General features: G+C 43.6%; 1 non-coding gene across 1 annotated transcript; it reads right to left on the bottom strand.

Moving 5' to 3' along the window:
* Positions 1-2065: 2065 nt before the first annotated feature.
* TRNAK-UUU (transfer RNA lysine (anticodon UUU)) lies at positions 2066-2138 on the bottom strand. The gene has a single exon. It is a non-coding gene; the product is annotated as a tRNA-Lys (tRNA).
* Positions 2139-13672: the final 11534 nt, after the last annotated feature.

Here is a 13672-nt window from a genome sequence, read left to right as displayed (position 1 = left end):
AATCAAGCCTCACCTCATTTGTAGTTATAACATGTTCAGCTGAAAGCAAACTCAAAATAAAATGGGTTTACTATTAGTAACACATATACTTTTTTACCTTAGCTCTTTCTTTATTGTTCATTGAGCAGTTCAAATGCTTTGATTGCTTATCAGATAAGAGGTAAAAATATTCTTCATTCGTTTATTTTGTTAATTCAAAATTGCATTCAAATCCATTCTTTCTCATAACTTGAGAATATGTACAGCGCAGAACAGAAAAGAAGGCAGATTTGATGAGTTGTAGGGGCGGACCCACTTCCACTGATTTCTTGCGGGAAGGTTCTATAAGGGAAGAAGAATCAGAGTTGTGACCTGGTAACCTTGATTTCTTTCGGAACGTCATTACGAGAGTAACAAAGAAAGAATAACGTAGATAGGAAGGAGCGAGCCGAGCCCCAAGGATAATGAATTGGTATGCCGGGTGCTTACTTGAGCAAGAAGCCAAGTCATCGATAATCAAAGAAAGGTGTGAGTGAACGAGCCCAACTTTCCGATTCAAATATGACTCCTTTCCACTTTCAACAAATAGAGAAATCTCCGCTAGGCTAGCAGTGGGTAACCAACGTAGTGCCCCATTCGTTCCATGACATCCAATCAGTTCTCCTCGGATTCCAATCCAATCTCCCAATCAGTGAGAAATAGACGGTCGGATGAGATCTCGAACGTTGTCCCTACCTACTGAGGAATCAAAAGTGTACGTAGAAAAAGAGAGTGTTGGAAATGCATCGAGGAGAACTTACCTTGTGAGTCACTACTCCGGCACTGGGCAGGAATACTACTAGCGAGGCTTATAGGCGGCTAGTTCTTAAAGAAATCTGTCAGCTATAACCTAGCCTATTGAATCTGGTACGCCCGAAGCACGAAACTAGATAGGTAGCCCTACCTACGACTAGAAAAGTATCGTATTTTTTTCTTCCAGTAAATCTTCCACTCATTCCTTCCATTATGGAATATCATTGGGAGTGTATTTTCCCTCTCAAAAAAGGCTTCGCCCTCACTTCACTGAACTTATTGGAAATGCCTAGGACAGAGTTCATTCACTTGCCCAGCAGCCCTACTCCTCATAGTTGATCCGAATTTCTATCCCTGATTGACTCAATCAGGAAGAGGAAGACTTGATAAAAGATGAAAAGAAAGGATTGATTACCTTTTTAAGTCAAGAAAAGAAAGGAAAGGGCTATTTATGAGTTTATGTAGATGAAGTTTCAGATTCTTGGATGAGCGGAACATCTTTGAGACAAATCATCTCTACCCGGGTACATAGCTTCATCCAAACCATGGATCCACGAATTGTTGACTCGCTCTAGAAAAGAGCTTCGTAGTTGGGAGCTCTGAACCGATGATCGATATGGTTTCCTAGGATGAGAACTATGGTTTACTACTTGACAATAAGAAAGTTGTTTTATCTTTTTTTCACTTTTTGAGGTGTTTTGCCTAGTCTGAATTTCCCCTTCTTCTATTTGATCAAGATGGATAGCAAAAAAGCATGAATAGGCCTACTGGGATGGAAGGAGAGAAGGACTGAACGAGAAAAGGAAATACCTCTTTGTTTACCTTGGAATGAATTGCTCAACTACTTAGGTAACGAAACGAAACGTTCATCTACGATCTTTCTTAAAAAAAGATAGGACTGTACGGCAGTTCTCGTTAGTAGATTCGCAGAACAGAAGAAGAAGTTCACTCTGACTTGCGCACTACAAAAAGGCAGCCAACGACTTCGGACGTACTCCGTCTTTCGAGCCTCTGTTTAGCTTCAAAAGATAAGGCGCTAGTGCAACGAACGCTGCTTTGGTGCGTCCCACCCCAACTAACTAGTGCTTGACTTGACTTTCCCCCGCGCCCTATCCAATGAATAAGGAGAAGGCCGGCCTATCAATGACCGAGCCAGTCTGATCTCCTTTATACTTACCTCAAACAACGAGCGAAGTAGAGATGTTGATGAGAAAGGGGCTTTTCTCAAGGCCAAAGAGTGCTCTTTGAAGGCTACTATGCATCCTTACGAATACAAGAGTGGTTTTTTTTGTTTTGGGTATAGCAGGACTTGAACCTGCGACCATTAGGTTAAAAGCCCAATGCTCTACCAACTGAGCTATACACCCGATTTTACAAGAAGGCTTGGTGCGGAAAAGAAAAGAGGGCGGCCTGGCCCCTTTTCTTCTTATCATATCACAAGGGCGCGGCTCTGTATGGTATAGTACTGTGGAGCAAGTTTGGGAGTCCTTTCCACTCATTGAGGATTCTATCTAAAAAAGAAGGTCAACGGGGGAGACTACAGTAGCTCGAACTCAGACTATCTACGAAAAAGGTAAAGTCGTCTTTCCTAGGGTTCGACCGAAAGGAGCTGTGTTCTATGGTTTGACGTTGTGGAGGTCCAGCACTCTTCTAAACGAAGAAAGAGGGGATTCGCGCTACCTCCTACTCCTACAAAAGATCGATTGGCGCGAACTTCCGATCGATTCCTTATTCATTGTTGCCGACCCTTACATCATCATAAAGAGAATCAAGATATCCCAAGAACCCAGCTAGGGATGAATGACTAGCGCTCAAGAACAAGCAAGGGATGAGCGCACGGGAGCGGCGTTGCTTGTTGCTTTATTATCACATTAGAGAAGCGGAACCTCCAAGCTCAGACATCTCGAACTCAGAAACTACCCTTCTATCCCACCCTGCTCCTCCGGCATCGGAAGCAGAACTACCTGACCGAAGGAGATAGACAGGAAGGGAAGACGGTCATACAAAGGCCGAATAAAGCTCTCTTGAAGCTGCATCTGAATAGACCTAGAGTCACTCAGTACATACGAACCCTTGAATAAATAAGAATTGAGAAGTATGAAATGTGGGCATCATAACAAAAAAAGAAAAAGACCGAACCAGTAAGACTAATGTCTACTTATTTATACCTTTGAGAGGTCCACTTAGACTATTATGATTTTCTCTTTAGCTACGTAGGTTATATAAGATTCAATTCAATCTAACAAGCGGACTGGACTACCTTCGGCTACTACAAGATATTTAGAAACCTAAGAAGCTGAGCCTACTTTACGCACTTAAGGCAGCAGCAGATGATGAAGAAATGGGCGGTAGATGATAATGAGAAAGGGCGCCCCTTGGCATTTCCTGTGGGGGAGTCTGATTGATCCAATCACGACGAATGATGTCAACCCCCTCTTTTGCGCCTAACTTGACTCTGATTCTCCCACTATGAGAGCTGATCCAGGGGCTAGTTCGGCTACAGAATGGAATTTACGAAAGCCCCCCGTCTTTCCGACTCAATGTATTGCCCTTTGGGACCAGGATCTGACGAGGAAGTGAGAGAGGGGACACCAAACATAGGTGCGTACCATTGCCCCAATCCAATGGACTATGTCATACAGGGAGGAACCCTTGGAGGTTGGGACAGAAAGAAAGCAGGTTTTGCTTCTGCTTCCTTCGAGCTACCAAACTCTTTCGTCAGGTGTGGGTCAAGTTCCCTCATTATTGCTTGACTTCCCCTTTGGGGCACGAAAAGATGGACTAGGACTTAAGTAAGGGAGAGGACAACCCCTGTTTCTGGCTTACCTTCAACGAGTGAGTGCTATTCCCATTCCTTACTTTGATCCGACCCTGTTCCCCGACCAGTTTGCTTGCTCACTAGAAGAGTCAAGCGAGAGCAGCTAGTTTAGAAGGAAAAGGACACCTGGGGCTATTCGGCCTCACTTGTCGGAGACTGAACTACCGCTCGCTTACTTGCTGATCAAGGAGGTCATTTCCACTTACTCTAAGCATAGAAGGAAGAAGATTGAAAAACTAACAAACAAATTGTCTTCAGCCCTACTTACTTATAGGCTGACTTGGCCCAGGAAACAAGGTTCTATTAGGCTTGCAGGGCTTAAAAAAGAATGAGCTAGATCGCAGGTATTTGGATACGAGGTAGTAGCGGGGTCTAGTCGAAGCGGTGCGCAAAGTGTACAAAGGCGAGTCTCACGGGCAGCGGCACGTGAGGGGTCTCCCGAACTTCATGGAAGACGCAGTTAGGGAGTTGGAAGATGCACTTTGGACTCCTGCACCAGTAAGAATGGAACTGGAATAAAAAGTCGGGGTAGCTAGTCACTCCGTTACTGAGGAAAGAGAGGATGGCATTTCCATAAGTAGACTCTCCTTCTTACTGAATCCTTATCCTGCCCTCTCTACTCGGGAACAATTCATTCTTAACTCGTACATAAGTTCCGGGCGTCGACAAGAGAGTTAGCGATCTACAGCTGGTTCGGTGGACTGGTGGTGACACGGGCGGGCCCTCTACTTTATTTGCCGAATCCAATCGATCATGGGCGGCCCTCTTCGTTCACAGTCTTTCTTTCCTTTCGAATCCAATTGTTCCAATCTGACCAAATAGCAATTCATTGAAATCATTCGGGTCAACACTTTTTTAAGCACTTGACCAAGCCTATTTCTATAGAAAAGGACAGGAATCTATTGACTTTGAGTCTGTCTCCTACTACGAAATGGGAACTGAACACAGGATGGCAATAGTTAGAAAAAAAATCCCCTCGTACTACGTCATTATTTATTCGATTTTCCCTGGTAAGTGCTCCAGATGCAGTTGCTTTAGTTGACGTAGTGAGTGGAACCTAATTATCTGTTTCCTTTCATACCAGAGTTGCCTTTTGTAGATGAGAAAGCCAACAATTTTGCAAGGAGTTGATAATTGCACTTGAAGTAGTAAGTTTAAAGACAGTTGAAACTTAATGGCACCGTTTAACCAAGCACTCTTGTAGCTTCGGAAACTCCGTGTTCAGATCGGTGAGGCAAGAGACGAATTCATCGTCAGTTACCTCCACGATATCCAAAATACCCTCAAGACCATGAAGACAGATAATGAGAGTCAGGTTCAAACAATTCAAGGATTGTAAATACCATAACAGCAAAGTAGAATGCACCAAATTTTTCCTATTACCGGTTCCAGGAAGAGCACACCAAATGAAAGAAACTATTACTCAAAAAGCGAATCACATCTCGATCCACAAACTGCCAAAAGCCTTTGTTATTCCATTCCCAGTGGAACGTCAACCTATTTAACAACAATTTTCTAAGAAACTTGCTGAATTCTAAATGAAACAACCTTATTTTCAAGTGACAGGCAATATCCATTTCAACCAATTATTAAAGATAAAAGGGCTAACTGCACAGCTAATTGAATTCCTTTTCGAGGTTGAGTTCATCTTGAAACCGCATTTGCTTCCTAATTAAACTGAGAAAAAATAAGAATATTAAAAGAAAGACTCCACAGAACATGAATGAATTCAGGTACATCACATCAGGCTGATATGTGCCGGTATCATACCTGTTTCAAGATTCTGGCTAAGCCCTTCTTGTTGCCACATATCCAGTTTCTTCTAAGGTTTCTGGAATTGCTCAAGTTCCTGCTCAATGCTTCTTGTCTAGCTCCAGTCTAGCACTTGTACCAGTCGCCTACCAGATCACGGCTTTGCTCCAATTCTACTCTCCAATTATGCAATCCTCTCAAAAATTGGGGCTTTTCTTCACTTCAGCACTTCCCCTCGCAGTGGATTCCACTAGGTTCTTAACCTCTTCCCAATTCTTAAACTGAAACCTGCGATGTCTAATCCAACTCGGCACCTAACCAGCTTGTCAGCATCGTAAGTTTGCCTCAACATTCCCCCTAGAAATACAAAAATAATGTAAATCTACTTTCATTTATTTATTAGGGATGAGACTTTCTTTTTCTTTTTCTATTTTCTAGAATAAGTATGCTCTGGAGTAAAAGGATTCGAACCTTTGCATGCCGGTACCAAAAACCGATGCCTTACCACTTGGCTATACTCCAAACGGGGGGAAGGCTCGATGAAAACGAGCTGGGATATAGATTTTTCAGAAGGAAGAGTTAGTTACCCTCGGTCTTCCTTCTTTCCCGGGAATCAAGGAAGTAGTAGCGGGACAGTCCTTTATTTCCCCCTTTAGACCAACTACAACAAGCTCGCTCCTTAGGTTAGCTCTCTCTGACCACCGCATCATATAAACCTTTAGTGCAAGTCAAACGCTCAAAGTGCTCTTTCGCTCAACGCCAGTTATCCTATTTGGGCCATACTATCAGCCAGCATGGGGTTGCCACTGAAACCCACAAAATTAAGAACATTGCCAACTGGTCTTCTCCGCAATCAGTCAAAGAAGTCCGCAGCTTCTTAGGTTTGGCCGGCTATTACAGGCGCTTCGTTCGCCATTTCGGCATCATTGCAAAGCCACTGACACATCTCCAGAAGAAACATGGGGAGATCCTGAGCTTTGAGGCAACTAAAGAAACAGGATGCTTTTCAGTTATATTTAAGAACAGAAGAGGAAGACAAAGCAACCCTAGGATTTCTCTGCTCCCAGTGCTTAATACGAAAAGCTCGACATAAACCCAAGGACGGGCAACCGCTGCTAAACCAGGATCTCCATCTCTTTGAATAAAAGCCATCCTTTCCATCGACCAGCCTACGAGCATCTTCGGTACTATAATGAAGGACGTTGACACTATCCCATTCTACGTAGCAGGGGTAATTCCAGAAACATCCTATCTAAAAATCATTTAGAGATAAGTTTCTATAGAAAGATAAGCGGGTGTACAAATGAACTTTCTTATGATACTATGATACTCAGATACCACTCATTGGATGGGACCGGTGGACCATTGATCGATAAAAAGTAGTAAATAAGCCCTTTTCTCGCAGGTACGAGAGATTGCACAACCTTGCCTTGAATGCTTGAAGTTCTAAATAAATCTGAAGAGGAAGGCCAATTGTATCATGTCAGCAATGGTACTCTCCTGGGCTATAGACTGTCACCTGCTTCAAGGTATCTTGCTTGTGAAAGCCGAACAAAGAAGAAAAGAATGAAATGGCGGTTCATCAGTAGTCAAAGGTGCAGACTTCATTCTTTGTTTCCTTCATCCTCTACCATTATGTTTTGCTTTTTAGGACTACCTAAAGGAAAGGAATAGAATGATCCATAGTCGTACCTACTTGAGGGCACCGAATGCATACAGCTTACGTCAACTTTATATATATATATATATAATTATTGATTCCATTCACACCCTTTGGGAACAGGAAACGGAGAACTTGTTGCTTTCTTCTGTTTTTGCTGTAGCTGAGGACAACTTAGATTGAAATGATTGACTTGATCTAGGTACGTGGTCCAAACGGATAGGTAGAATTACCCAGAGGGAGCCCTAGTTTCAGCATAAAAGGAAGAAGTCGGGTCCGCGCGCTTCCCCTTATCGGCTTGATCTTCTTCTGCCCCTCGGTAGAGTGAGTCTACTTAGCGAACTGGCAGGACGCGGAGATCGATTGATCAATATGCATATCGAGCATCTATAGTTATTCTCTCTTCCCAAAAGATATCTCAAGTCGCTTCCAACGTTTTGATGAGTAAGGGAGGGTATTTTCAACAAGATAACTATGGACGACCATCTTCCAATTTCCAATCTATATCTTTCATTGGGTAAGTAAGGGGAATAAGCAAGAACGGTGGAAAGCTTAAGAAAGTGCTAGTTCCTTTGCTGCGAATGGGTGGAATTGGTATCCCCAAAAGGTTGTTCTCTTAAAACCTCTGGCAAGGGGGTGTGGAAGAGTTCAAGTCTATCCCTTTGGTTAAGCTACTGTTGTTATACATCTCTACTATTATGGGCCACCACTTACTTAAAGGAAGTCGAGTACACATCTCCTTCAACCTGAAGGGCGAGGACCTGCAACGACGTAACGTTTGAAAGAAAAGTAACCAGCATAGGAGAGTGATCAGAAAGCATACGACTCGAGGGAGGGTTGGCTAATCAAATTAGAATGAAGATTCCGCTCTATATGATAAACGTTGGTTGACTTTGATATGAAGTGTTGATTGTGTTTTCTATTCGTTCAGACCCCGATAGTGCTTCTCGTTGTGACTGAAGGAAGGTTCATTCTGTGCAAGATATATGCTAGTTTACAAGCATGAGACCCTCCTTTCGGGCCGGTAGACAGAGGCCTCAGTTCCAACGAAATGGGGAGCAAAAAGAGGTCGTGTCATACCATACAGATGAAATGAATGAAAGATATTCCTGCTGTTTCTGTGCCTATTAGTACTTCGCTCTGACCACATCAAGAGGAGTAGTTTGTTTTTCTTTTGTAAAGCGAGCCCAAGGAAATATATAGGAGAACATAGCTTGTTTTGTAGTAAGTAAATTCAAAGGCTCAAATCGTCTATATCAATGCAAGTCTAGCTGGATGGAGTGACTCGTGCTTTCGAACCATAAACTAATGCCGCCTCTCGGGAGCGCGTGTTACTATTCCATTCTCTGGAGCACAATCCAACGGAAAAAAAGTATGTTTCCAACCTACACCTTTAGTTGTTCCAGCTCGTGAGGAAGACGACTATGGAATTCAGATTTCCTTTCTCTCGAAGCAAGCCAGTCCTTAATTAATGATAGGGAAGGAAGGAATTGCTCTTAGGCTTGTGAGTCTTTTTATCATATGGATGGGTCGTACAACCCTTACATGGTCTCTTGGCATGAAATTGGGTACTTTTCGTCTATGGCGAGATGGAAGTTATCTGCAAAGAATGCCAACTTAGGACCGTCAAAGTGGAAATCGTATCAACCCACCGAAACCGCTCTTTGGAATGGAATGCATAGTATTGTGCATTGGAATGGAAAAGTCGAATAATCAAGACATGGATCTAGTATCAACATGACCCAACTTCCATTCTCATGACCCAACTTATTCAATCACTTCCATTATCTTTCTATTGCTACAAATCGACAACAAAAAACATCCCTCGGAATTCCTGTTCGATAGGAAAAAATAGCTCTTCAACCAGAAATAGCAAGCAACATGTTTTTCTTCTCTCTTCCGGGCACACACCCTATCGGGTGACGCCACTGACAAACACCCTAAAGGGGAACGCAACACTTCCTATAACAGAAAAAGCAATATCTGAAATCTTTAAGCAACTAAAAAAGACGTATACTAAAAGATATGTGTTGAAAAGGGATGGTCAATAACAAGATGAACCCAATGCCCAATCTTCCCAATAGTATTCCTTAACTCTTGAATTGATACACTTGTTCATGGCATCTATTCTCTATCTTCACTTTTCACCTTCTCATCCTTAACCTCAGTGATCTGTTCCTCCTAGACATCCTTCTGCGTACAAAAACAGAAGAAGAAGCACGGGCATAAATCAATAGAATAGTTTAGTTTCATAAGTCTTTTTTGATTGGTATATCAATCATGGTTTATAGGGAAATAGTTAGAATAGGAAATCTCTGTTAGTTACTAATGTTTGGGTTTTTGTTTACGGCAATAGTAGGTTTCTTGCTTGTCATATTTAGAATATAAGCATCAGTTACATTTGACGTCCAGCCTTTTTATAGAAGAGAAAGGAAGGTTAAGGGCAAGGGCGCAGCATAATATATAAGAAAAACTTGATCTTTGAGGGGAAATTTTTCCAACTAGACCGATAAATGAGAAAAATTACCAGTCGTACCAAGAACCAAAGGCGCTAGCTTTCATTGATATGTATACCGTATCTTTTAGCTGAAAAATATATGGATAAGAACCGGCTCTGGGAGGAGGGGTGGCGCGACAGAGCAATGAAAAGCTGGGATCTTTCCTTATCTTCGGTCGTGACGCCTTTTCCTTTTGTATGAGAAAGCGCTACAAAACATCCTTCTCGCGGGTTATCTTCTACTCAAGCAAGCTCTCTCCTATTCTTCATCCACCAACTAGCAGGAACGTAGGAGCACAAGAGGGTCATCATCTTCTGAAACGATTGGCTTTCGATCTGCTTTCCAAGAGGTGGTTTCTGACATGACCAGAAAGAGTGGAATTCTTGTTAGGATTGGCATGTCAAGTTGCTTTCTCGGACCCTAACATAAACCACCTTATCCTCACTCAGATTGTTCTTTTGGACTGAGCAGAAGCACGACCTCTATCTGACGTTTTCTCTATCCCTTCTAATCTCTCAATGGCATTTCCATCTCTCGATTCAATCAATCAAGTAAGTCCGGATGACACTTGTCTTTATTTAGTGTTTCCCCGGCTATTCAGCCATTACTTGCATCTCAGGTTCTTTGTACCCTTTTTTAGTGCCATGCACACTGAGGTTTCTGGCATGACCGAATCTTTTGAGAATATCGCTTATTACGTTAATTTCTTCATCTTGATGTACTCAATCCATTCAAATTCCATAATTCCAATGCTATAATCCCTATATTAAGATGAAGTAAGAAAGCATCAGTCCTCTTATTTTCTGTCTTCTATGAAAGAATGTAGCTCGCTCTTTCAACCCGGGGCCCCCTCTGGGGAACTGTTTGAGTTTTAGCATCGACCCCATTTCCTTTTGATCGTATTACGCTTGACTCGCTGCAAAACATTTCGCTTTCTGCGCCACGCTCGTACGTGGTTTACACTCCTAGCCTTTCATCTGACTTTGCCATCGGGCAATTGTTTGTTTTCAACTGGATTGGATTCCGAACCAAGAAAGATAGGCAACTTTCACTTGAAAGAAAGGAGCTTCAGAACTCTTGTATTCCACCGAATAAGAATAAGAATAAGAATAAGAGCAAGAAGGGGCTATCTTTGTGAAGGGACCGGCACCAGAAAGTAGATCATATGGCCTTTCTTTCGCCAAAATCAAGTAAAGCCCCGGCCCAAGAAATGCAGCAAAGCAAGTCGTCTTTGGTTTGGAGCTAAATTCCCGGATGTATAGGCTTGATCGAGTGCCTTACCTGAAATCGACGATATAAAGTGGGCTCTTTAGCTTGCTCCGACAGAGGTCTCCTTCTCCCTTAGCAGCGAGACCAGTCCCTACCTCTTTTCAATCAATCTTTCATACCGTATGCCTTTTCTACGCCTAAAACAAGTTCATGTCTCTCCTCTCTGAAGTCGGACCTTATTGAAAAGTAGTACGCTTTCTTTCGTGGTGTTCAGGATCCCATGCTTTGTAGTTCACGCATGGCTTTCTCTAACGAAGCTAATGCCGAATTAAAGACCTTAAACGGAAAGACACAGGAGGTGGCGAAAAACGAAAAAAGAGAAAGAGCTTACAAACTTCTCTGAACCCGGTAGCCAGCGGAGCCCTTATTCATGGGTTAGGGACTAGCATTGAACAAAGTTGGTGACAGCCGAAGGAAAAGTGAAAGGGCAAGTAAATAATCTAAACATGCGGGTAAGCAGCAAAAAAAGAATAAAAGTAACGCGCCCTACCTGTTAGTAAAGTAAGGCCTTCCAGAGCCTATCTAACACAGACATACACGCGGATGAGGACACAGAAATAAATGGACGTCGATCCGGTACTGAAATTGCATAGCAAAAAATGCAATATGTTCATACTTGATGAAACGCACATCATCCAATTCATGATTTAAGAACAAGAGAACGAGATATTGACTTTTTTTACATCTGTAACTACATTCTCACATTTCTTTTTTGATCTCATGACTTTTTATGCGATCGGAAAACGAATGAGATCAGAAAGATAGGCGGACGACTTGACCATAAGGTCGGATGTTTCCGTGAGCAGTAAGCAGCGGATCTCCCCTTTTTGGGGGAAAGCTGGTGGCCCTTTTGGCGTGTTAATTCTTTCGACGGGGCGGCCTTCTTCGTTCGGTAGATCCGGTCGAGGTGGTTTTCGTTTACCAGCGCGTAGGTGGTCTAAGTTCCTATGACCGAGTCTTTCTGGCCCCTGTGAACATATTTTCTTAATGTATTAAAGAGGGCCTCTCTAACCGGTGAAAAGTGGTAGGTGTCCACTAACGGCTATTCCTGGCTCGGCTCCGATAACGCAATTCCGGGAGGAGTCGGTAGTTGGGCACTGGATCCCTTCGGACCTGGAGAACGTGTGACACTGGGTCGGGGTTTGGTGAACCAACAGGTCGCTCCTTTAGTTGAAGTATCGGGCCCCTTTTTCGTTGCCTAGGTTACACCTTCGGAATACCCCAGACGGGGATTTCGCTCTATTCCCCCCAATCTTCACTTTACGCCACGCCGACTCTCCGTCGTGGAATTAGACCAAGGGTCGAAGACCCATACCATAGGACCCCGTCTCCCGTATCTTATCTTTCGCGCGTAGGAGATCGAGACACAGCCTTAGGGCTATGGGGAAAGTGGATCGATTGCCCTAGAATTACAACTACGTAGAGGGTCTCTACAAGTCTATAAATAAGTTCCAAAAAATTGATCGGTAGTAGTCCGGTCGCACCCGAACAATAATATTCCAGAGGGAAATGCACCTAAGATCAAATATTTTGAGCCGGCTTCCGTGGAAAATTCAGACTTTCTTTTTGATGCTGCGATCACATAAAAACATAAACTTTGAAGCTCAATAGCTAAATACATGGCAATTAAATCATGAGCCGGGATCATTAAGAGCATACTGCGAGTAGGAAGTGGAATTAATACAATGAATTCAGAAGCATCAAACCTCTCTTTTTCGAAAAAATCGAAACACATCGAAATGGTACCAGCCGTACTTAATAATAGAAGGATTTGGCAGAAATATGTAAAATTGTCCCTCCTAAAAAAATTATTCCATAATAAATGGGCAATAGTTAGGAGAGGTGCGCCAGCGGCGAGCAGAAGCAAGGTTATTAGATACCGAAGGAAAGCCCGGCCAGAACCACACGTGCAAGTTTCCCTGCATGTGGCTCGTCCGTGATAACTTCTTCGGATTTGCGTGAACTAGCGGACCGATCACTAAGTGGTTAGTACCTCCAGCATGAGCGAACCTTTTCAGAACTGGTTAGGAATGGGCGCCACTATCCCAGCCCGGATCCAGCCAGGTTCTATTGATCATGTCCCCTTCCCAACAGTTGTATCTTGTCTTGGGGCGTCTTTCTTTGGCTTTACTATCAAGCCAGACGCGGCGCCCTTTCGCATTATCATCTACCGCCCTTTCTTTCCTCCCGTCCCTTCACGCATGAAGATCGTCGTATGTATGTTCGACTTCGGTTGCCGGTGCAATAGAATTGGCGGGAGTATATTATGGCAGGATCAGTCACCTGGGCAAACCAAAACCCTCCTCCAAGAAGAATTGTGCTATGCCCCCCCCCCGATATCCCTATAGAGCGAAAGAGCTGCCTGGTGATCCCTAGGTTGCAGCACGTCCGGTCGTTAACTCCTCGCTAGCTGCCGCCGTTTCTAGGACCGACCGACGCCTCACCTGCATGCACAGGTACCTACGTAGTGTAGTGTCGGTCGCACATTCATAATAGCGTTCGGACTCATGTGCCTTCCTGAACCAGGGGAGTTCCCTTGCTCCTGCTGCGTACGATTAGCCGGCCTTGCGGCGGCAAAAGGATTAGGACGTCCCCCCATGCTAAGGTTCCCTGCGGTCCGGCCGCATTAGGTTAGGGAGCTGGGCGATAATAGATCCTCCGCATCCCAAGCGCGCTGCCCTCCTAGGCGCGCAACACTAAGTAATCCAAGCCAACCCACATTACTAACTAACGGTGGATAATCATCTTTCTTAGAGGTACTAAATACAACTCCATGAATGAGCAAAATGAAGGTTGCGTTAATGATAAAGATCTCTGGGGAAACCGCTAAAAAAAGATTGAACATGTGGTTCCGAGTTTCGATAACTTCTTCTACTTTCATTTCCTCCGTCTTCCAAATCGCAG

The sequence above is a fragment of the Triticum urartu genome, chromosome 2A (assembly GCF_056163025.1).
Source record: "Triticum urartu cultivar PI428250 chromosome 2A, HENAU_Tu73, whole genome shotgun sequence".
NCBI lineage: Eukaryota > Viridiplantae > Streptophyta > Magnoliopsida > Poales > Poaceae > Triticum > Triticum urartu.
Note: the sequence above shows the minus strand (reverse complement) of the source record. Positions and strands in the feature narration are given on the sequence as shown.